This window comes from Tenrec ecaudatus, chromosome 12 (genome assembly GCF_050624435.1).
Source record: "Tenrec ecaudatus isolate mTenEca1 chromosome 12, mTenEca1.hap1, whole genome shotgun sequence".
Taxonomy (NCBI): domain Eukaryota; kingdom Metazoa; phylum Chordata; class Mammalia; order Afrosoricida; family Tenrecidae; genus Tenrec; species Tenrec ecaudatus.
In genome coordinates, this window is record NC_134541.1 from 80,842,046 (window position 1) to 80,864,773 (window position 22,728).

The following is a 22,728-nucleotide window of genomic DNA, read 5'->3' on the forward strand; positions in this document are numbered from 1 at the left end:
TTACTTCCCACAAATTTATTTCTCAGCTTGGATTCTATCCCACAAAGTCAAGAAATTGATGTTACTCAGACAGTCATACCGTTGAATCCTGTACCGTACACACTCCAAGCACATGCTCCAGTTCATTACTAGTCATAATTTCATGTCCCCTATCCCTTTTCCCACTTTCATCTGGACAGAGTGCAGGGGAGTCGTTGGTTCCATAATGGAAGCCCTGCCTTTAGGTAGAAGCGGACCCTATACAGTGCGTCTTGGCATCTGTAATCTAGATCTTCAGGCATTTTCTTGCTTGCTGCTTTCTTTCAAGTCTAGCAAACTCTATCCTTAGTGCAGGGGAGAAATGTGTCATCAAGAGGAAAATTCCATGTGTCCTTTTACTATTACATGTGCCCCTCTCCTTCCATCCTGATATCCTGTTCAATGCCATCCATGCCCAGGGAAGGTAGTGCCCAACTCAAATCCATTAAGGTAAAATCAGCAAACATTTTTAGACCACTTAAAAGTAGAGCCAATAATTTAACTTCAAATTTTTCTTAATATCCTGAAACTCATCATTTCATTTTCAGCTCGGTGATTGAGTAGACTTTCTCATTGTTATCGATACTACAGCTTTTCTGGGAACTCTAATGTGAGATGGAGGTCAGGAATTTGTGACTCTGATACATTTCCATAATGAGTTGGGTGAATATCCTAGGGACTAGTTGGCCCACTTCAAGATGCCTCTCCTGTTTGATATCTCATTGAATGCTATCCTCTGACTTTTCAGCTCTCCAAAAATTCCAGAACAACTCCTCAGTAGGTTTCTGCTTCCATTTCTTTTATAGTCCATCCTGGGGGAAGGGGTGACCAAGCTGCACTTTTGTTAAATACCTATTTCATTCTAATTATGCATAGCCCAACTCAGCCTTTGCAGCCTGTATTCCAAAGGTCTTTATTTTCTGGATCCATCTTGTTTTCATCAGGTGCCATTAAGTTGACTCTAACCCATAGTGCTTCAATGCACAACAGAATGAAACCCTGCATGGTCCTGTACCAGCCTCACTTTTGTCCCTATACCTTAGCCAATTGATGTAGGCACTCTGTCAATCCACCTCACTGAGGGCCTTCCTCTTTTCCACTGTCCCTCTGCTTTACCAAACATGATGTCCTTCCTAAGGAACTTATCTCTCTTGATAATATGTCCAAAGGGTGTAAGACATAGTCTTGCCATCATTGCCACTAAGTAGCACTCTGGCTGTACTTCTTCCAAGGAAGATCTGTTTGTCCTATTAGCAGTCCACGGTATTTTCAATATTCTTCTCAAGCACCACAATTCAAATGTATCTATTATTCTTCAGTTTTCTTTATTCGATATCAAAATTTCACATGCATATGATAGAATAGAGGAGACCATTGATCCAGTCAGGTGCAACTTAGGTCTCAAAGATGCATCCTTGCTCTTCAATATTCTAAAGAGGTCTTGTGAAATAAATTTACCTAATGAAATACATCTTTTGATCTCTTGATTGTGGATTTCATGAGCATTGATTGTGGATTCAAGCAAGATAAAATTCAAACTTTTATACATTTATTATGATTCACATGTGAGGATTTGGGTTGTCCTTACCGTAATCTATACTGAAGACTCAAATCCTTGATCTTCATCAGCAAGTGATTCAATTCCTCCTCACTGTCAGTAAGCAAGGTTGTGCTATCTGCAACCTGTGGGTTGTTAATAAGCCTTCCTCCAATGCAGATACCCCACTCTTCTTCATATAGTCCAGTTTCTCTGATGATTTTTTCAGCATACAGATTGAACAACTATGGTGATTGAACAATCCTGATGCACACCTTTCCTGGTTTTAAAACATGTAGTATTCCCTTGTTCTGTTTGCACAACTGCCTTTTGATTCAAGTTTAAGCTCTGAGTGAGCACGATAAAGTATTCCAAAACTCACATTCTTCTCAAGATTATCCACAGTTTTTTTATGGTCCACAGACTAGAAAGCCTTTGAGTAGTCAATGAAAGTAAAGTAGTAAACGTCTTTCTGGTAGCCTCTGCTTTGAGCCAAGATCTATCTGATATCAGCAATGATATCCCTTGTTCCGTTCTCTTATGAATCTGACCTGAACTTCTGGCAGTTTCCTGTCAATGTGCTGCTGTAATTGTTGTTGGATGATCTTAAATAAAATTTTACTTGCATGCAATATCAATTATTTTGTTCTGTCATTTGGGAATTCTGTTGGGCCACCTTTCTTTGAAATGGGCACAGATATGGATCTCTTCCAGTCAGTTGGCTGGGTGGCTGTCTTCCAAATGGATGCATGAGTGCATCCAGTGCTTCTTCAGTTTTCTGAAACATTTCAATGAAGTATTCCAGATCCATAGACCTGGCAAAACTTGCTCTCTCCTTGGCCTCTATCATTCTTTTGCTGAAACAAGTCAATCAGATTCGATTCTTACCTTAAATATGAATGTATACTTCTTTCTTGGTCAAACTTCCACAGCAAGTACTCCCTGGCTACATTTATTTTCCTCACTGATCTCTCTCTCCTTCATCTCTAGATCTGACCATCGATGTTATATGCAGATCCTCATAGAGCACTTTCGTTTCCTAGTGGGTCTCTCTTCTTTCCCTGAATCATTTTTCAAGTTCCTAGAGGCAGAGGGTCATCATGTCTGTCTGAGTAGTAAGCATGCCCTATTTTCAGCTCCAGCTTCCCTTGTAGTGAGCAGGGCCATGTGACTGGTTCTGGCTCTGAACAGAAGTGATGTGTCATTTCTTGGTTGAGACAGTTAAGAGCTAGCATGATACCTCCTTCATATTTCTGCCCTTCCTGCACCAACCACAGATATCATATGAATCACATGTTACTGTTACCAGACAAGAGAGTCTTGGTCAACTTGGTTTCCAGAATGACAGATATTGCTTCCCAGTAATATGCTTTAGACAGATAAAGTAAGCAAGAAACTAACACTATTCTGTTAAGTCTCTGATGGGGGGGCTTTTCTTTTGAAGCATCTATCATTGTGTAACATTAATACAACATACCCTTTATCCCCTTTAGTCTTGCTCTAACAACCTCTAATTTTATTTATCTAACACCTTGAGTGAAGGATGGATCTCCAGTGTGGATTCAGTAAATTTAAGTTTTTAGTCTAAATTAGTAGTTTTATGGGAAGGTAACTGGAATATGGAATTGGTACATGCAAAAACTTAAAAGCTGTTCTCAGCAGTATCACACCCAGTGAAAATCATTCTTGAACCTTCTGGATAGGACAATGTCTGTTCTGGCCTCAACAACAAACCCTGGAATCCAGCTACATGCTGACTTAGGTGCAAAATAATAATTAGGATCCTTTTAGGTGTCTGGCCTTGGAATAATTACAGGCCTCTCACTGTCTGGAGTTCCAGATCTGCAAATTGACATAACGATGTCAGGATTCCAGGGGACCTGGAGCCCCAAGCTCTACCCGTCTGGGAAGGCCAGCATATTTTCCAGCGGATAATTAAAAAATATCATTTTATTGCGGGCTCATACAACTCTTATCACAATCCATCCATCCATAGTGTTCAAGCGCATTTGTACATTTATTGCCATCATCATTCTCAAAGAATTTTCTTTCTACTTGAGCCCTTGGTATCAGCTCCTCATTTTTTTTCCCAGCTCTCCCTGCCCTCCCTCACCCTTGATAATTTAAAATTTTTATTATTTTGTCATGTCTTACACTGTCTGATGTCTCCCTTCACACACTTTTCTGTTGTTTGTCCCCCAGGGAGGAGGTTATATATAGATCCTTGTAATCGGTTCCCCCTTTCTACCCCTCCTTCTCTTCATCCTCCTGGTATCACCACTCTCACCTCTGGTGCCGAGGAGTTCATTTCTCCTGGATTCCCTGTGTTTCCAGTTCTTATCTGTACCAGTGTACATCCTTTTGTCTAGCCAGATTTGTAAGGTAGAATTGGGATCATGATGGGGCATGGGATGGGAAGCATTTAAGAACTAGAGGAAAGTTGTATGTTTTATCGTTGCTACACTGCACCCTGACTGGCTTGTCTCCTCCATGAGACACTTCTGTAAGGGGATTTCCCATTGTCTATAGATGGGCTTTGGGTCCGTACTCTGCACTCCTCCTCATTCACAGTGATCTGATTTTTTGTTTTTTTGATGCCTGGTTCCTTCAACACCTTGTGGTCACAAAGGCAGGTGTGCTTCTTCCATGTAGGTTTTGTTGCTTCTAAGCCAGATGACCGCTTGTTTATCTTCAAGCCTTTAAGATCCCAGATGTTATATCTTTTGAGAGACAGGCACTATCAGCTTTCTTCTCATTTGCTTATGTACCTCCTTTGTCTTCAGCAAACATATCGGAAAGATGAGCATCATGGAATGCCAGTCCAATAGAACAAAATGTTCTTGCATTGAGGGAGTCCTTGAGTGGAGGCCCAATCAGACAGACTTTGGCGATTAAACGCAACAATGATTATGTAAATATGATACCCAACTTCAGCTCCTGGAGATTTTAAGTAAAGAAATTAAAGTTGTGATTTTGTGGGAATGGGCCCTTTCTAGGTCCACAGATCTGCAGGATATGGCTCTGCTACAGATCTGGCCATTGTTTGACTTTGGACTTACGGACAAGCTGGAAAATGAGACCTGGGTCCCTGAAGGAAAGTGCACAGGCAATCCCTACCCTCACACAGTATGAGCTAAAAAATTTACTACCGAATTGTAAATGTTTGGGGGGGTTGAAGTTAAGACATTTTCTTACTCCTAGTTCTTTTTAAATTCTAATTTACATGTCAATTCATATTCATATATAGAGTCTGGTCCAGTGAGAGTGCCCCATACAGGGAGTGGCAGTGACTATGAATGGAGCCTAGGTGGCCAATGTGTGGGGATGCAGTAGATCACTGGTCCTCAACCTTCCTAATGCCACGACCCTTTAATACAGTTCCTCATGTGTGGTGACCCCCAACCATAAAATTATTATCATTGCTACTTCAGAACTGAAATTTTGCTACTGCTGTGAATCTAGTGACCCCTGTGAAAGGGTCTTTCAACCCCAATGGGTCACGGCCCACAGGTTGAGAACTGCTGCAGCAGATAATGTCCTGAGCTTGGAAGAGGGTCAAAGACAACCAAGAGATTTGGTCCAGGCTGAGGTTTACCAGGGATCTCTTGGATAAAGCTGAGTGTGAGAAACTAGCTTTCTGGGCTCTACAAGCAGACAAGGCCAATGTGAGGTGGGGTGAGTTTCCCCCTTGCTTATGTGTTCAGTTGGGATGCCGGCAGCACAAATAACAAACATATGTTAACCTTGGAGCTCTGCTCTTGCCAAGAAGCTTGTACAGAGACAGTTAGCAGAGAAAATGGCACAGGAAATATCCCCGTTGTACTTGGGGGCACTGTGCAACTAATGGGGCATGTACGCTAAAGGGGCTGCTGGTGAGCAGAGGAGGGGTGACGTAGGAGACTTGCCAAAGTCAGTTGGATCCAGCACCAGAGTACTGAACATTAATAATATTAATAAGCGCTGTCCCTGAGCTGTAAAATGGGATAAAACCCAGCTGACATTGGTTAAGAACCTACTGTGTACCAGGTTCTGACTCTGAGTCTAGTATATGTGTTCATTCATATCCAGCCCTGTGAGCATCAATCCATTCATTGCACAGACGAGGAAGCTGACCTTCAGTCTGCCCACCTCGAGGCTTCAGTGATTTCTTTCTTTGGTGCCAAGAATCCATTTAGGAGGTTGGGCTGTGACACTGTCTGGATGAACCTTTGTAGTCATGTGAGCATCATGAACCTAAATGTGGATGGTTTTATTTAATGAGTTCTTGGGGAAAAACATCAACACTTGATTGGAATCACTCTATGTGGTTTTCATATTAAGAAGGACGTGCTTTTTTGCCTACTATTCTCCTCAGTACAGTCCCTGGGTAGTTCAAATGGCTAATGTGTTCACTGCTAGCTGAAACAGTGGAGGTTCAAGACTATCAGGAGTTTTATCAGAAGAAAAGTCTAGTGCTCTACATCCAAAAAATCAGCCCTGAAAATTTTGTGGAGCACAGTTTTACTCTAATACACACAATGTGTTGTGAGTTGGAATCAACTCAACAGCAAATGGTACTTTCACTAATCCTAAATACTACATATATATCCAACACACCCTACAGACAGACGCACACGTGAGTACATACTTTGAAGCACCACATACACATCCCCACCCTCACATATAAAGGAACTTCTAAAAGTTCACGAAAAAACTCCATTATCTTTTAATTCCATTTTGCATGAACGGTATGACTCCCTCTCATATATGAATGGTGCAATGTAGTGAAATTTTACAAATTACTCTTCCAGAATTAGCCTTTTTTACTCCACCAAATAGTCTTTGTTTTCTTGATGAATCTGGGTAAGAAGATGACTGAAGATCCTGATTGGATTTTATGATTCAGCTGGAAGTAATTGTTAACAGGGTTAATTATGCTTGTCATCCTTTGCCTATAAAATCAGCCATCCCATAAGCAGGAAGTGGGTGGGGGGGTTGTGATTGTGATTTCACTACCAGCCAACAAGAAGAGTCAAGCGTGGATTGATTCGTCTCCCAAGATTCCTGGCCTCCTTGATCCAGAAGACAATTTTGAAACTAGAGGATGAGGAACAGAGCAGCAAACAAAGATCCAGAGCACCGTGGGGTTGCTAGCCTACAGAGCAAGTCATACATTGGAGTAGTGGGCTGGTGACTGGCAGGTGGTGGGTCTGGCACTTAATTGGAATAGCAGGGTTTGCAGACCCATGGAGTCGAGTGTCTTCAGATGGAGTCCTATGCCATTTCGGTATTTATTAGCTGTCCTGAAAGAACTTTCCAACATTTTCTGAACAAAGTAGAAGCCAGGCCAAGAGGCTGAGGGTCAGAAAGATGACTGCCAGAGAGCATGATAAAGAAGAAACGATCTTGACTGAACAACTGTATCCAGAGTCTTTCTTACCTGACTTATAATGTCTTAACCTTCTGCATAAGCCTCATAATTGTGAGCACCTGTGTGGACATTGTAATAAACTATAAAATCTAGTTGAAAAGTAGAGTGCCTTCAGAGGGATAATAGGAGAGTGGACCGTGTCTGACCCCTGCTTTATGGCAAATGGCTTTGGGATTGAGAGGAAGTCAGATATGCCCCATCCCAGTGGCGTTCTTTTTCAAGTGCTCAGCCATAATGATGGTCAATAGTGAAATGCCCATAACTACTTTTTAATATGCTCACATTGACACACAGCCACATATTTGTAACTTCACTGACTTTGATATATGGTACCTATACAACATTGCATTCACATGCACACACACACACACACACACACTTCTTCCTGTGGATATATAGGTCCACATGAATGACAGATTAATGCACACTCATAACTAAAACACATTTCACATACATCCACAACCTTGCTCTTTTTCTGAGAAAAGAAATTCTATCTGGTTCAGGAGAGAATAAGAAAAGTGAGCCAGGAGTTCGCAACTGCTTTCTGCCAACCCTCACAACTCTCAAAAACAATCAGCTCTTTTGTGCAGGAAAACAAACCAGAAAGAAGGTGGGAAGGAGGGGACCCAGGGCCTTTTCAGAATATATCTCTAGGGATGAATTACCTGAAATATTTACCTCTCTGGATTTCAATTTCCATGGCATTCCATTGCAACAATTGAGAATAAAACCCCATCCCACCTCCTCACATGGCCCCAGTGAGCCAAAGCAAGTAGGTGGAAACCAGTCAAATAGTCCTGAATGGGTGCTTCTAAGTCAAGTTTCCCATTGTCAGCCACAAAGCCCATTTTAAACTTAATCCTTCACTTGTTGACTTCAGTGGCAGAATGTGGTAGTCGCACCACGAAGGGGTATTTACAAGGGCAGTTGGACAAGTCTGTGGTAGAGATTTTTCTTTCATTCTGCAAGTGGGAAAATGGGAGAGAGAAGAAAAGTAACTTAGCACCAAGACTGGTACCCAAATCCTTCAGTGGATCTTAGTGAATGATGACTGAGTTGCTTTTTTGCCACTTCTGCATCAGCTCCCAAACCTTGAGTCATGTAAAGACTTAGAACACAGGAGCTAGAGGAGCAATAGTACATTTTGTAAAAATGATTGTGGAAAATTGGCATGCTGACCTTCTTCCCTAGACCCAAGAGAAAGCAATCACCTCACCATGTGTCAAAGCCTTATTCAGGAAGAAAGAATACTTTCCCCAGCTTTTTATGCTCAGGGTGCCCATTCTGCATTCTCTATGATAGTATGCATGTACTCACAGCTACACACTCATACCCCTCCCCCACAGATGCACACAACTACACATATGACACACTCAAACATGTTCACATTTACCACAGTGTGTCATACACACAGCCATTTACAAAAACATATATATTAAGACCCACACATACTGCAGTCATATATACATGCTCATGCACAAAGTCACAAGTCATACGCATATATTATCCTATATATAGTCACACACTCATTCACACATTTATACACATGTTCTAACATAGCCAGATGCAATCACACGCATGCATGTACACACATGCCTGGACTTTCACACACTCTCTCTGGACTAATGAGAGCTAGACAATCAGTCAGGGAGAGGCAGTTACAGCTCCCCCACTTACTGCCTGGAAGTGCCAGATAAAATAAATTGTCTAGATTTATCAGAGTTAAAATGAACTTCAATGCCCAAGAGGCAAATGGTAGGTATCAGGTCAAACACATGGTTCCACCTTCATGAAGATAAAATGGCCTGATCTCTCCACTTGGAAAGCATGTAGTCCAGCAAAGGTGTTATGTGGGCAACAACAGCACTATAGCTGACTGTTGGCAGAGCACTACCACTCACGTCTGAATAGCACCCTGTGGTGCTGATGACATTAGGACAGACTGTTACAGAGATTTCAGTAAAGACTCAGGAAGAGGGAAATATGGAAACCTTGAGGGACGTTTGGAATTCTGCCTGTGCGGTTCAAATGACTAAGCACTCCCACACAAACTAAAAAGTTGCTGATTCACATCCACCAAGAAATTCTACAGGAGAAAAGACGTAGAATTCTTCTTCCATAAAAATTACAACAGCTTCTGTGGACTTCCCATTTGTAGAGGGCTATGGAGGACAGTGGGAACCCAAAAATCCATCTGCAGAATATATAGTCAGGTTAAGCCCTGGCAGATCCCCTCTAGTCACAGATGAGGGACTTGAAAAGTTTTACTATCAAACGGAGATTATTATAATCTTGACTATGGTGGACCAAGCCATGATAAATATTATTTGGTCAGTTGAGCTCTCTCTTGACCCAAACTATATTTGCACTAGGCTCACACATTTCTCGGTTGTTTCATAACAGGATTTTTTCTCTGGCTTTTAAAATATTGTTGGTATTTTTTCTTTCTTATTCTTTATTTTTATCTTGATACTATCATTATTGTTGTTTCATTATTTCTGTTTCATTTTGGTTTTCAGTATTTCTGTTAGGATTCCCAGTTTATGAAGCACAGAAGCAGTGGATGCATAGAGGCAAAATTGATGCAATGGTTTATTAAGATGGGGTGGGAGAAGGGAGGGAGGGGCAGGGGAATTGAGGAGCAATCAACTAATTCAAGAGAGGAGAAGGAGCATTAGAACTATTTGTGATGATGTGCATAAACCTCATTTTAAAAGCAACTTAATTAAGGCAGTGTATGATAGGGGAATATTATATGAATAAAACTACCACATTTAACCTATGGTTACCATGAGTTAAGGAGAAAGAGTTGTTAGGGGGCATTGAGTTTGTGTTAATGGTGGTAGAACGATTTGGAAAAGAATATCAGTACTGGTTTTACTACATGAAGAGTATAATCAATGGTACTGAATTATTATACATGCAGAAGTTGTTCAATTGAAGAATGTTTTGTTGTGCATATTTTTGCAAAAATTGAAAAGAAAAAATTGCACAAATAGCAATGAGTCCCTTCAGAATAAGGATTTTTAAAATTGTTTTTCTTTGAAAAATATGTACCAAAAATATGCACAACCCGATCCTTTTCTTTTCTTCTTCCTCTAATACAGTGGCTCTCAATCTTCCTAAAGCCATAGCCCTTTAATACAGTTCCTCATGTTGTGGTGACCTCCCCCCAACCATCAACTTTTTTAATTGCTACTTAATTACTGTAATTTTGCTACTGTTATGAATTAGGTGACCCCTGTGAAAGGGTTGTTCAACCCCTAAGGGGTCATGACCCACAAGTTGAGAACCACTGCTCTAATACAATCCCTTCCATACGTTGATCTCTCGCCTAGCAAATTCTTGTTCTGAAGTGTCTACTTTTCTTTCACTACACAACTTAACAGAGTTAACTACCCTTACACAACTTCACATACCTGCCACCACTAACAACTACACCAAAATGTCAACAAAGATAAAGAAAATATCGGTGCATGCACACACAAGAGAAGCAGACACAGATAAGTGAGCAACACCTAGACCTAAAAGAAATGACTAAAATTGAACAAGCTATGGAATCACTCAAAAACGAATTCAGAAGAATGATTATAGCAAAAGATAAGATGAAGAAAGTCTATAAGAAAAAAGTTAGAAACCTCATTACAAGCTTTACAAGGAAAATTCCAAACAGAGATACAGAAGCTGAACACTACTAAAACAGAATTACACTATAAAAGAACAGAGAAATAGAATTCAAGACATAGAAACTTGAATTAGTGAGCTTGAGGACAACTCTTTGGACCTCAGTTTAAGAGAACAAGCAACAAAAACATGTGAAGGACACAAAAGAAAGCCTAAGAACTATGTAGGACACAATAAGGAGAAACAATCTAAGAGGTCTAGGGGTTCCCGAAGAAAATGAAAGAAACCAACCAAAACCCCAAACAGAGTAGTCAAAGATGCCTGGAAAAAGATTTTCCTCACTGCATAAAAGATGAAAAGGTGACTGTGAAAAATCAACATACTGTAGTCAAATGTTCTAAGATAAAAGACAAACAAAACAAACAAAAAATTCTATGAACAGCCAGATTGGTGGGGGGAAAAGTTCCATGCAAATTGGTAGTAATTAGAATAAACTCAGATTGTTTTTTCAGCAGAAACCGTTCATGCAAGAAGACAATGAGGTGATATCCATAAATCTTGAAGGGAAAAAGACACACACCAAAAATTCCTGTCAACTTAGACCCTTGTATCCAGCAAAATTATTACTCAAATAGGAGGTATTATTAAAAGTTTTCCCAGGGAAGGAGACAGTTATAGAATTTTCAAACAAACAAGCAAGCACCCTACTACACACAATACTATATGAAGTACTATGGCCAAAAATTATCAAAAGCAGCACACAAAACAGAGACAAACATATATGAGAAAATTCCATACAAAACCCAACAAATTAAAAACAATATCCAAACCAACACAGAAATAAAGGAAGAACAAGGAAACTAATCACACACAAAAATCCAAATCAAAATGACAACAAACCAGTTCACTAAATGCACTAGTAAAGAGACAGAGAATAGCAAAATGGGTAAGAAAATAAGACCCATCAATATGCTGCTTACAAGAAACACATCTCAGAAACTAAGGCAAAAACAGACTAATAAGCTGTTCATGATAAAAATAAGGCTGGGGGAAAAGCACAGCAAGAAATAGCAACAACAACAAAAGTAGGCATGGTAGTATTAATCTCTGAAAAAAGTAAACTCCAAGGCAAATAATGAGATATGGGGACAGACACGACTTAATTATTAAAGGAACAATAGCCCCAAAAGGCCTAACCATAATAAACATATATGAACCCAATGAAAATTCCTCAAGAGACATCTCACAATAGTAATGGGATACTTCAATATGCCACTCCCAAAGAAAGACAGATCATCAAGAAAGAAACTCAATATAGAAACAAAAGAGCTCAACAACACAATTAATAAACTCTAACTCCTAAACATAAATGGAACACTCCAAAAGAAAACAATATGTTACAGTGCACATGGAATATTCTCAAGAATAGACCACATAATAGGACAAAAAGCATGCCTGAACATATTTTTTTAAAAGGAGATTCTACAATCTATTTTCTCAGATCACAATGCTATAAAACTAGACATTCACAATACAAAAATAGAAACTTAAAGACAAACGTGTGGCACTTAAACGACATACTCCTTAAAAACAGTGGTAATAAATCAAATAAGGGATGACATTTAAAAATTGCTTGCAACAAACAAGAATTATACCACAATATATCAAAACCTTTGGGACACAGCAAAAGCAATTAACAGAGGTCAATTTAAAACAAATCATTTTATTGGGGGCTCATACAATTCTTATCATAATCCATACATACATCCATTGTGTCAAGTACATTTGTACATTTGTTGTCATTATCATTTTCAAAACTTTTGCTTCTACTTGAGCCCTTGGTATCTGCTTCTCATTTTTTTACCCTCCATCCCTGCTGCCCTCCCAACAAGGGTCAATTTATAACAATGAATACACACATGAAAGAGGAGAAAGACAAAATCAACTCATTAGCACAACACTTTGAATACCTGGAACAAAGGTAACAACATAAACCCTCCAAAAACAAAAGAAAAGAAATTTTAAGAATCAGAACAGAAATAAATGAAGTGGTAAAAAAAAGTATGGAAAAATCAACATGACAAAAAATTGGTTCTCTGAAAATCTGAACAAACCTAGAATTAAGAAATGAAGAGTGACATCACAGCAGATCCAACTGAATAAGAAGAATAATAACACACTACTTTTAAAAACTGTATTCCAACAAGTTTGACAATCTAGAAGAAATAGACAGATACCTATAAACACACCATCCACCCAAATTAATGTAGAAAAATTAAGGAAAACTAAATAGACCTTTAAAAAAAGAAGAAATAGAACAGACCTTTAATAAACTTCCAAGAAAAGCCCAAGACCATATATCTTCCCAGAGATAAAATATTCAGAGAAAATCTGTCTCCAATATTAAAAAAAATACTACCCAAGATCAGAAAAACAGGATAATAAACTCCTCAACTCCTTGTATGAAGCAAGCATAACCCTTATACCGAAACCAGACTCCACAAAGACAGAAAAGTAAGACCAATATTCTTCATGAACATACACAAAATCCTCAATGAAATTCTAGCCAATAGATTCCAACAACATATCAAAAGTATAATTCATGATGACCAAGTAAGAATCACAGGGAAGAAAGGATTTTTCAATATTCAAAAACAATCAATGTAATCTACCACATAAGCAAGGCAAAGAACAAGAATCACATGATCATATCAGCTGATGCAAAAAAGGCATTTGACAATACCCAACACCAAAAAATACTCCACAAATAAGAATAGCAATCAGTTTATAATATTATTTTATGTTGCATTATGTTTATTATATCAATATTATACTGATTCATATTATATTCATTTCTACATTATTCCAATTACTCAACATAATAAAGGCCAAACATGAAAAGCCAGGAGTCAGCATCATGCTCAATGGAGAAAACTAGAAACATTTTCCCTGAAAATGGGAACCATACAAAGATGCCCTCTTCTCCCACCCTCACTTATTCAACATCATGCTAGAAATCTTAACCAGAACTATCAGAAAATAATAAGAAATTAAAGGAATACAAATAAGCAAAGAAGAAGTGAATTCTTGCTATACACAGGTGATATGATCCTATATAGAAAGAACCCAAAACACTCTACAAAAAAAGACTTTTGGAAACCATCAAGTATTCAGCAAAGTAGCAGGATACAAGATTAACACATATAAATCAATGGGTTTCTCTAGATTAGTAAAGAGAACTCCAGAAAGGACATTATGAGAACAATACCACTCACAATAACCACACAAATGATGAAATACTTAGAATTAATCTAAGCAAAGAAAAAGGACCTGTACAAAAGAAAATTAAAGAACATTATTACAATAAACCATAAACTACATAAATCAAAGAATATGCTGCATTCGTGGAGAGACAGACCTAATATTCTGAAAATATCAATGCCATCTAAAGCAGTCCTAATCCAAAGCCCACATATATCCTGTAACGAAATGGACAAACGGATTACCATCTCCATATACAGAAAAAGGAGGTCAAGATAAGCACCAGGTATGAGATTTTACATTACCTTACGTAAAATCTCACTACATAGCCACAGTCGTCAAAACAGTATGGTACTGGTATAATAATGGGCAATTTAAGAGAACAGTGTGCAGCTGTAAATTTTGTGTCCTGCTTAGGAAAAATGCTGTAGAAACTGTGCGATGTTGAACACAGCTTATAAAGACAGTACTATGGGAAAAACTAAAGTGTGTATGTGATTTTCTCATTTCAAAAAAGGTGAAATGTTGATTGATGACAAGCCTTGTTCTGTATGTCCGTCAAGTTCTGGAACAGAAGAAAATGCCTACTTGTAGTGTATTCAGAGTTTTTTCCAAATTAGGTTAAAATGTTAATTAAGCTTTCTATTTAGAGATTCTGAAAAGATTGCATAAAAATGTGGAACAAAAAAGGCCTGATTTGTGGCAGACAGGGGGCTGGTTTTGCCACATGATAATGCACCTGCTCATGCAGCTATCTCAGTGTGCCAGTTTTTGGCAAAAAACAGCATGCCTCTCTTGTCCCACGTACCTTCCTCCCCTGACCTTGCTCTGTGCAGCTTCTTTTTGTTTCCAGGAATGAAGAGAGACATGAAAGGACAGCAATTTAATGACACAGAAAAGGAGAGGGGAAAAGAGTAAGATGCTGTAAATCATCCAAACCAATGAGTTTGAAAAATATTTCCAAGAATGGAATAGCAGATTTGACAAATGTATTAAGTGTAATGGAGAGTACTATGAAGGTGATAAAGTTTTGTGAAGAAAAAATTAAATACATAGCTTTGAAAAAAATTCCTGTTTTTTATACCCCCTTCATACATAGACTCTTCTCAAAAAATGATCCTCAAATGGCTAACAAACACCTGAAAAGAAACTCACGATCACTAACCATCTGGGAAGTGCAAATTCAACCAATGTCGAGATATTACCTTCCATTCCCAATGATAGGCCAATTAAAAAAAACAGAAATAAAATGGTGAGGAGAATGTGAAGAAGTTGGAACTCTTGTACACTTTGGGACTTGTAAACATGTACAACCACTCCGGTAAGTGACAAGTCCTTACCTAAGACATCTAGAAATGGAAATCCCTTACAGTCCAGTAATAACATTATTGGGTATTGTGGTAGTTACATAATTCCACGTCAACTTGAAGATATATAAAATTGTAGGGGTGGTATTCAACCTGTCAATCAGGTCACAGCCTAATGGTGCCTCCCTGTGGAAATGGCCTTCTCATGAGGTGGGCCATGGGAATGTCCTTCTCTCTCTGCCTTCACCTTCCTGCTGGCTGACCCTGATTGCTTTCAGAGCCACTGCCATTGTATCCACATGACTTTGTCCCCACCCCTCTGTGATCTTGCATTCTACACCATCACATGAGACTGTGTGAATCTGAAGAGGAACTTATGGACTAGTTTCTGACTTATGGACTTGAGTTGGACAAGGTTGGGATGTTTTCTTGATATATAATGACTTATTGCTTAAAACGTTCTTTCTTACACATATAAAAGTGTCTCTGAATCAATTACAAGGATCTACATGTGACCTCCTCCCTGGGGGACGGACAACAGAAAAGGGGGTGAAGGGAGATGGCTGAAAGGGCAAAATATGACAAAATAATAATTTATAAATTATCATGGGCTCATGAGGGAGGGGGGAGGGGGAGGGAGGGGGAAAAGGAGGGTCTGATGCAAAGGGCTTAAGTGGGGAGCAAATGCTTTGAAATTGATGAGGTCAAAGAATGTACAGATGTGCTTTATACAATTGATGTATGTATGGATTGTGATAAGAGTTGTATGAGTCCCTAATAAAATGTTTAAAAAAAAAGTGTCCCTTGATGTGTTTCTCTAGTCAGCCTGACCTAACACAGGTATATATCCCCAATGAAGAGACAGAACATGAACAGATATATGCTTTCCCGTGTTTACTTACAGCATCATTCACAATAGCAAGAACCTGGAAACAGCTCTTGTGCCCATCAGAAGAATGAATAAAGAGAAAATGGTACATACACAAAATAGACTATTATGCATCCTTAAAAAACAGTGATGAAAACTTTAAACACCTCATGACATTGATGAACCTGGAAACAATTATGTTGAGTAAAGTTAGTAAAGGAAAAATATTGTCTGAATTCACTACTATAATGATAAAACACCAAGATACAAAGACAAAGCAGGCCTTTTCTTTCAGATCACATAATCTTCTAATCCAGGATATCAAACAAAGAGGTACAGAGCCGACCTAGCATCCATGAACCATACAGCACTCCCTGTACATGTATATCTTAAAAACCACCTTAACAGAGGAGACCTTACATCAGGTGGGTCACTCCTTTGAAGAAGGCCATCAGTTTCCTGCCACACAACATTGTTGGCCACTCCAGAGCCACAGACACTTCGATAAGAGTGATAAGCTAACTTTTCTGGAAAGTCCAATCAAGATGTGGGGGAGGGGAGAATGGATGTTTCAGAGGAAGCATTTGCATTTCTTTTGGTGGGTAAATGGGGAGGAGCAACTTCCCATTTGGAAAAACACAAAACAAGACTCATGAAGAACCCAAGGAGATAAGCCTGTTACTGTGTTCCTAATTAGACACTTTTAACCTAGTTTCTATGCAGCCCTTGGCGAACTAGGGCATGTGCTATGGAATACTGGGACTTTAGACTCTGTCCCCTCAAGGAGCACCACACCCTTCATAGACCATACCAGAAGGACAAAATGTGGATATTCAATTAAATGAACTGGGCTTTAACTCACACTCACCTGTAACCCTTGGATTTCAGGCTGAAACTCCCTAGTGTAAGAATAAACATATGGCTGCCAATATTTTGGAGTTGGTGATCAATGGAATTTGGTTTGGATCCCTTGCTTTGAGTTTACCCAATAAAGGTGGCTCAGGACCTCCATGTATTTACTATTTTAGTGCCCTCTTTGCTTTACAAGTGTTAATCTTATAGTCATGGTCCTGCCTGTGTGCGTTATTGATATTAGAGTTTCTGCCCTATCCCAGCCCCCATTGTTAGCAGAAACAGTGCCTAGTCACTTAAGGGTTTAAGTGAATAATTCATGTAATGTGATGCAGAGCCAGGCTATACTTGTATACTTTCCTTTTCTCAACAGTATATAAAATGCTATACCATTGGTTAAATTGGTGATACTATCAATTGCCTTGTGCCCTAGGAGGCTAATTGATAATATTGTTTTCTATCATAAAATAGTAATGAGACCTCTAAGGCAAACCAGAGGTATATATGAACCACCGATATGTGGATGGGTATTGGGCTCACACTTAAATTTAGCCTCAACCTAAGAACAATTTGTTCTTAGGACATCACCTTGCTTAATGCTTGCCTTCCTGCAGAGATCACTGAAGATGTTGGTGATCAAGCAAAGCATGGAAAAAACAAAATATCACAGATGGTGCCTGGCTATAAAAAATAATAGTGCCTGGGGTTTTAAAGGCTTGTTTTTTAAAAAGTAGCCATCCAAGTGAATTGCCAACTAAGTCCACAGGAAGAGGCACACCAGTCTGTGTAAGCCAAGGATTATATATAATAAAATCCAAATCCAAAAAAGGAAATGGTATTAGAGATTGGCATATGAATGCCCAGCTTACAGAAGGCTCTAGATAAAAGTAGAAGTCTAAAATCTATTTTCAGGGTTGCTACATAGATTAAGTCTCTGGTGAATAATCTCTGACCATAGTCAAGGTGTGTGAATGACCTTACTTTCAGGTAGAGAGCATTGTAAACTCAATTACAGCAGATGTAGTTGGGCTAAAATGTACTACCTTGTCCTTTGATCTCCCCTTTGACCCATTGTGAATTTTTTCTAATTTTTACTAGCTCTGATTTCTTTTTTATTGTGGTTTTTCTCTTGTTTATTTTATTCTGGTCGATGGTTTTCTTACTTTTGGGGGTATGTTTTCCAGCATATGAAATCCAGAATAGGTAATGGCTTATTGAGGCTATGAAAGGGGAGTTTGGATGGAGGTGGGGAGCTGGTAACAGTAGGTACACGAGAAAGAAAATGTTCTAGCAACTATTGTGGTGATGATTTACAACTCTTTTTAATATTGACTAAATAATTGAAATGTATGGTATGTTAATAATATTTCAATAAAGCATTAAAAAATAAGATGACAGCCAAGAAACCCTTATGGAGCAGTTTCTTTCTGTAGCAGAGGGGTTGACCATGAAGTGAAATGGCCTTAACGGCATCAACAACACAAAAACAAAGAAGCAGTTGTGTGCTCTAGGACAGGAGAGCACATGCGCATGAATGACCTCAGTCTGGGACAGACAGGGATGAGATGGTGCCAGAGAGACAGCCTGGGGACAGATGGGAAAGATCTTCATGGACAGAGATTTATTCTGTGCATGGGGAATGGGCCACAGAAGGGGTTTACAGAGATAAGGGATGAAAACAATGAGGTGCTTGAAAAAACTCACCCTGGATGCTGTCAGTAGCCTGACTGAGTGAGGAGCCTAGCATTTAACTAAAGACACCTGACACTGAATCTAGAGTGAACCAAGGGAGTTCCCGCCCATTTGGAGTTCTTAGACAAGTGAAGGGGTAGTATCAAAACCTGAGGCGGATGCATTGGGATGGGGCCTGGGCCACCAGAGGCAGAAGTGACAAGGGGGGCGGGGTAGGGCAAATTGGAAGGAAGTGTCCTAGCCAGACCCAAGGAGCAGGGCAGGGAGAGGAAGGCAACAAGGACAAAGGTGCTGGTTTACCTGGAGAGAGAACTGAGTTATCATCCTCAAGGCGGGGCAGGCAGGGCAGGGAAGCTAACCTTGCTTCGCAGACTTGCCATTGTTTGTCAGCCTGTGTTGTCCCTGGAGCTGCGACTCAGAATATTAAAATCTTCTCAGGTTTATCTCCTCCCATCTCACTCATTTGAAATTCCTTCCATTCAGGGGAGAAAGTTACTTTAATCCTCTGGTTCCTATCAGCCTAATTACAGTTTCAATAGACAATGAGCAGGGCTTTAAATGAGATCGAAGGACATGGGAACACATTATGTTGGCACTAATAATGATCTGCCTTTGTTTTATCATCTCATGTTGTTGCTTCTCATTTTGGCTGCCTGAATTCTTAATGCCTTCAAGTGTCTAGCAGAGATTGTTTCCTCTGGCTGCCAGGCTGGGACGCAGTTGCAGACTTGCATATGAAAACACCCAGCCTGGTGCCTGCAGCTAACAAGCCAGCCGCCATTTAAATTTCAATCAGCTGTTCTGTTTGTGTGTGAGTTTCTTGGATGGATGAAATCAGCAATTTAAAAAAATTGATTAAAATTGCTGGTTTCACAACGCCTAAAAACATCAAAATCTATCTCTTTTTTTTTTTTTAATTTGACATGAAATTCTTCTAGGAGTCTCCTTCTCTATGAGAACCCCTGGTGACCTAGTGTTGATGATTTGGGCTGTGACCTTCAAGGTCAGCAGTGTGAAACTACCAGCCATTTCTCAGGAGAGTTTTCTACTCTCATAAAGTGTTACATATCAGAAACTCACAGGAGCAGTTCTAACCTGTCCTAAGGGATCAGGCATTGACTTGATGGCAGTGAGTTTGTTTTTTGCTTGTTTTTAGGGTGGGGATGGTGACAGAAGTCAGATGGTCTGGGGCTACAAAGGAAGTCCTATGTGGCATCTTAAGTATCTGAACCTCCCCGTGGGTGTCTCAGTTCCTTTCTTTTTTCTCCTGTTGGAATAAGGGGGGTTGACTAGAAGGGGGCTCTTAGAAAGCTCTTCCAACCCTGACACTATATAATTGTATGCTCTGAGGTTAAAAAAAAAGAATATTTGCATGTGGATTCTGCATTGCGATAAGTATGGGAATACTAACAACATATAGTATCAGCTAAATTTTTGAGAGCTGAATATAGGCACTTTATAGGCATGATTTATATCCATTTAGTCATCACAATAACACTTTGAGAAAATACAGTTACAATACCCATTGGGTGGGAGGCACTTATAAGTGACTAATAGAATCCTCCCATTCCATGTTAGACACCTGGGTATAAGCCCAGCTAGTACATCTGTTAGGTAGCTTAGCCTAGGTAATTGGGAAGTCCATTTACACATGCCCAGGAGAGCCAGCAAAGGGCAAAGCTGGATTTTCCGCAGGTGGGCGCAGATGGGTGTTACACCTGGAGCAGCCCACCTGGGCCAGGTGACTGCAATTCAGCCAATGGGAACAACCTGGGGTCGTTCACCACACCTCCCCTGGGAACCCTTGAAAAGGCAGGGACCGAGAGGGAGAGAGGTCTTGCTTGTGTGGTCTGGTCGTCTTCGTGGGAGGGGAGAGATCCTTGCGTGTCCCGGAGCAGTCTCTGCCAGGCCACATGGTCAAAGGAATCCTATGGGTGCCGCGTAAAACCTGATGCTTCTTTGAACTTTCATTAAATTCACTTGGATCATGAGCCCGGCTTTGGCGTGAAATCTTTCTCATGAGGAACCAAGGACCAAGGCTGAAATTTAGGCCTGAGAGAGAAACCTAACACATCCTTTCATCATTGGAAGTTTGCTTGCTGTTAATGTGATGAACAAGTTTCAGTGGAGCTAGTAGACTAAAATTGTCTAGTAAGCAGGACCTGGTACTTCACTTCTGAAAATCAGCCAATAAATATCCTATGGATTAATCACAGGTGTCCTATCTGCAACCAATCTGAAGGACAAGGACGTCTTCCAAGCATCTCATTCCAGGTTGCATGGTGTCTCCATGAATTAAGACTAACTTGACAGCAACTAAGAATGACTACATGCCCTTTTCAGATGTATGCACATGATTCCCAGCTAATGGATGGAAGAGCAGGAGAACAGCTCCATGAAAATGCTGCTCTGTCTTCTCTGATGTCCCTTGTTGGCCCTCTGTCAGTCACCATAGGTGAATGACACCCTGGTCTGGCAGTAGATAAGGGCAGCTGACTTTGAGATATCTCATTGCTGTACCTGCTTTCCCAAATTTAAGGCGACTATTCAAAGGTCCATTCATCAAATTTGCCACAGAAAGTGTTCAGGAAAAATCAGGAGAAACAAGATGGCCACACAGTTGGAGTCACCATTAATTGTCACTCAAGAAAACCTTTTGGAGCTGTGCATTGCCAAAGGTGCCTCAGGGAGAGACCGACAAGAAGAAAAAGGAGAAGGAAACCATGGATTCTGTTCCACCCAGGCAGGACTCCGCTGGGGAACCAGCTGCTCTGGACCACAATAGGAGGGACATAGCCCTTTTCCATATCCCAACTCTGATCCCCCAGCATAAGTGGGGAGAGGCTGAGCGGGAACTTGACCTGGGGGATACATGGGCCTCTGTGTACAGGGACTGGGAGAGCTGTGCCTCATTTATTGCATGCCAGCTGGATGAGGGAGATTTGGGTCTGCAGTGAACTGGCTCCCAGCATTTGTCTGGAACTCTTAGGACTAGGGGGTTGAATTGTGGCACTTTTCCTAGAGTATTAGGAGGCCTTCCCATCTCTAAGAGAATCAAAGGGACACATATTAGGGGAGACAATCAGCTCAATAGTGAGTGATGTTTCTCTTCAAGCCGAGGACTCAGAGCCTGCTCACAAGCCCAGGCCCAAACAGCAATTATGCTGAACACCGACATACAAGGTCTGAAGGAGCTAGTCTTAGTGAATACTATTTTAATTAATCTCTTCTCTTCCTCAGTGCATTGGTTTGATCCATAATTGCCAGGTACCTCCTGGACACTTGGGAATCAGCATCGAAAGAAGGACTTTGATGGAGCCCATATTTAATTGTTTTCTGACTTCAGTCCTGTTGAGACTAGGCTGCTGCAGAATTATCTGGCTACCTTTGACTATCCAGGTTGTGAACAGGTGTGTGGGCATAACTGCGTGTTCTGATACAAACAACAACAAAAAGAACTAATACTATTATGTCTTGGGAGAAGCATTCAATATCTGTACACTTGTGTAAACAGGACAAGTGACTGCACTACACATAGTTGTGGAGCAGAAGAGCGTCTGGAGGAAGAAAGGATTACAGATCCAAGAGAGGGATTACAGCAATTGTTTCCACCTACTTTAAGTGACTTAGAAACTTTTAGATAGTGGTAGAAAAGAAACATAACCATAATACAAGATCTCAGGAGTACCTTGAAGGAACATGCTGACAAAATGAATTTAAAGATAGGGGTATCAAGTCCATGAAAGAAGAGAGAAAGTGCATGCACCAAAGGGAAATACAGGAGTTAATGGACGAAGTAAAAATAATCTACACACAAGATCATGGGTCTCAGACCATACTATAGGAGGCAGAGAATCGTACCAGTGATGTCAAAGACAATCAGGCAGACTGTAGTAAACGAGAAAGATAGTCAAACAAGATAATAAAACAGGCAGAAGAAAACCTGAGACCAATGACATATGCTAGGAATAGCAATAATACTCGAATGTTTGTTCTACCAGAACAAGACACAATGAAGTTGATAGCTAATTTAGCAAAGGAATTTCTGGAAGAAAACTTTCCCACCTTAATTAATGAGAATAAGACACTCATACAGGAAGCAGAGAGGATACCAAGTAGACTAAACCCCAGGAAGAACTCATCAAGGCATATAATAGTT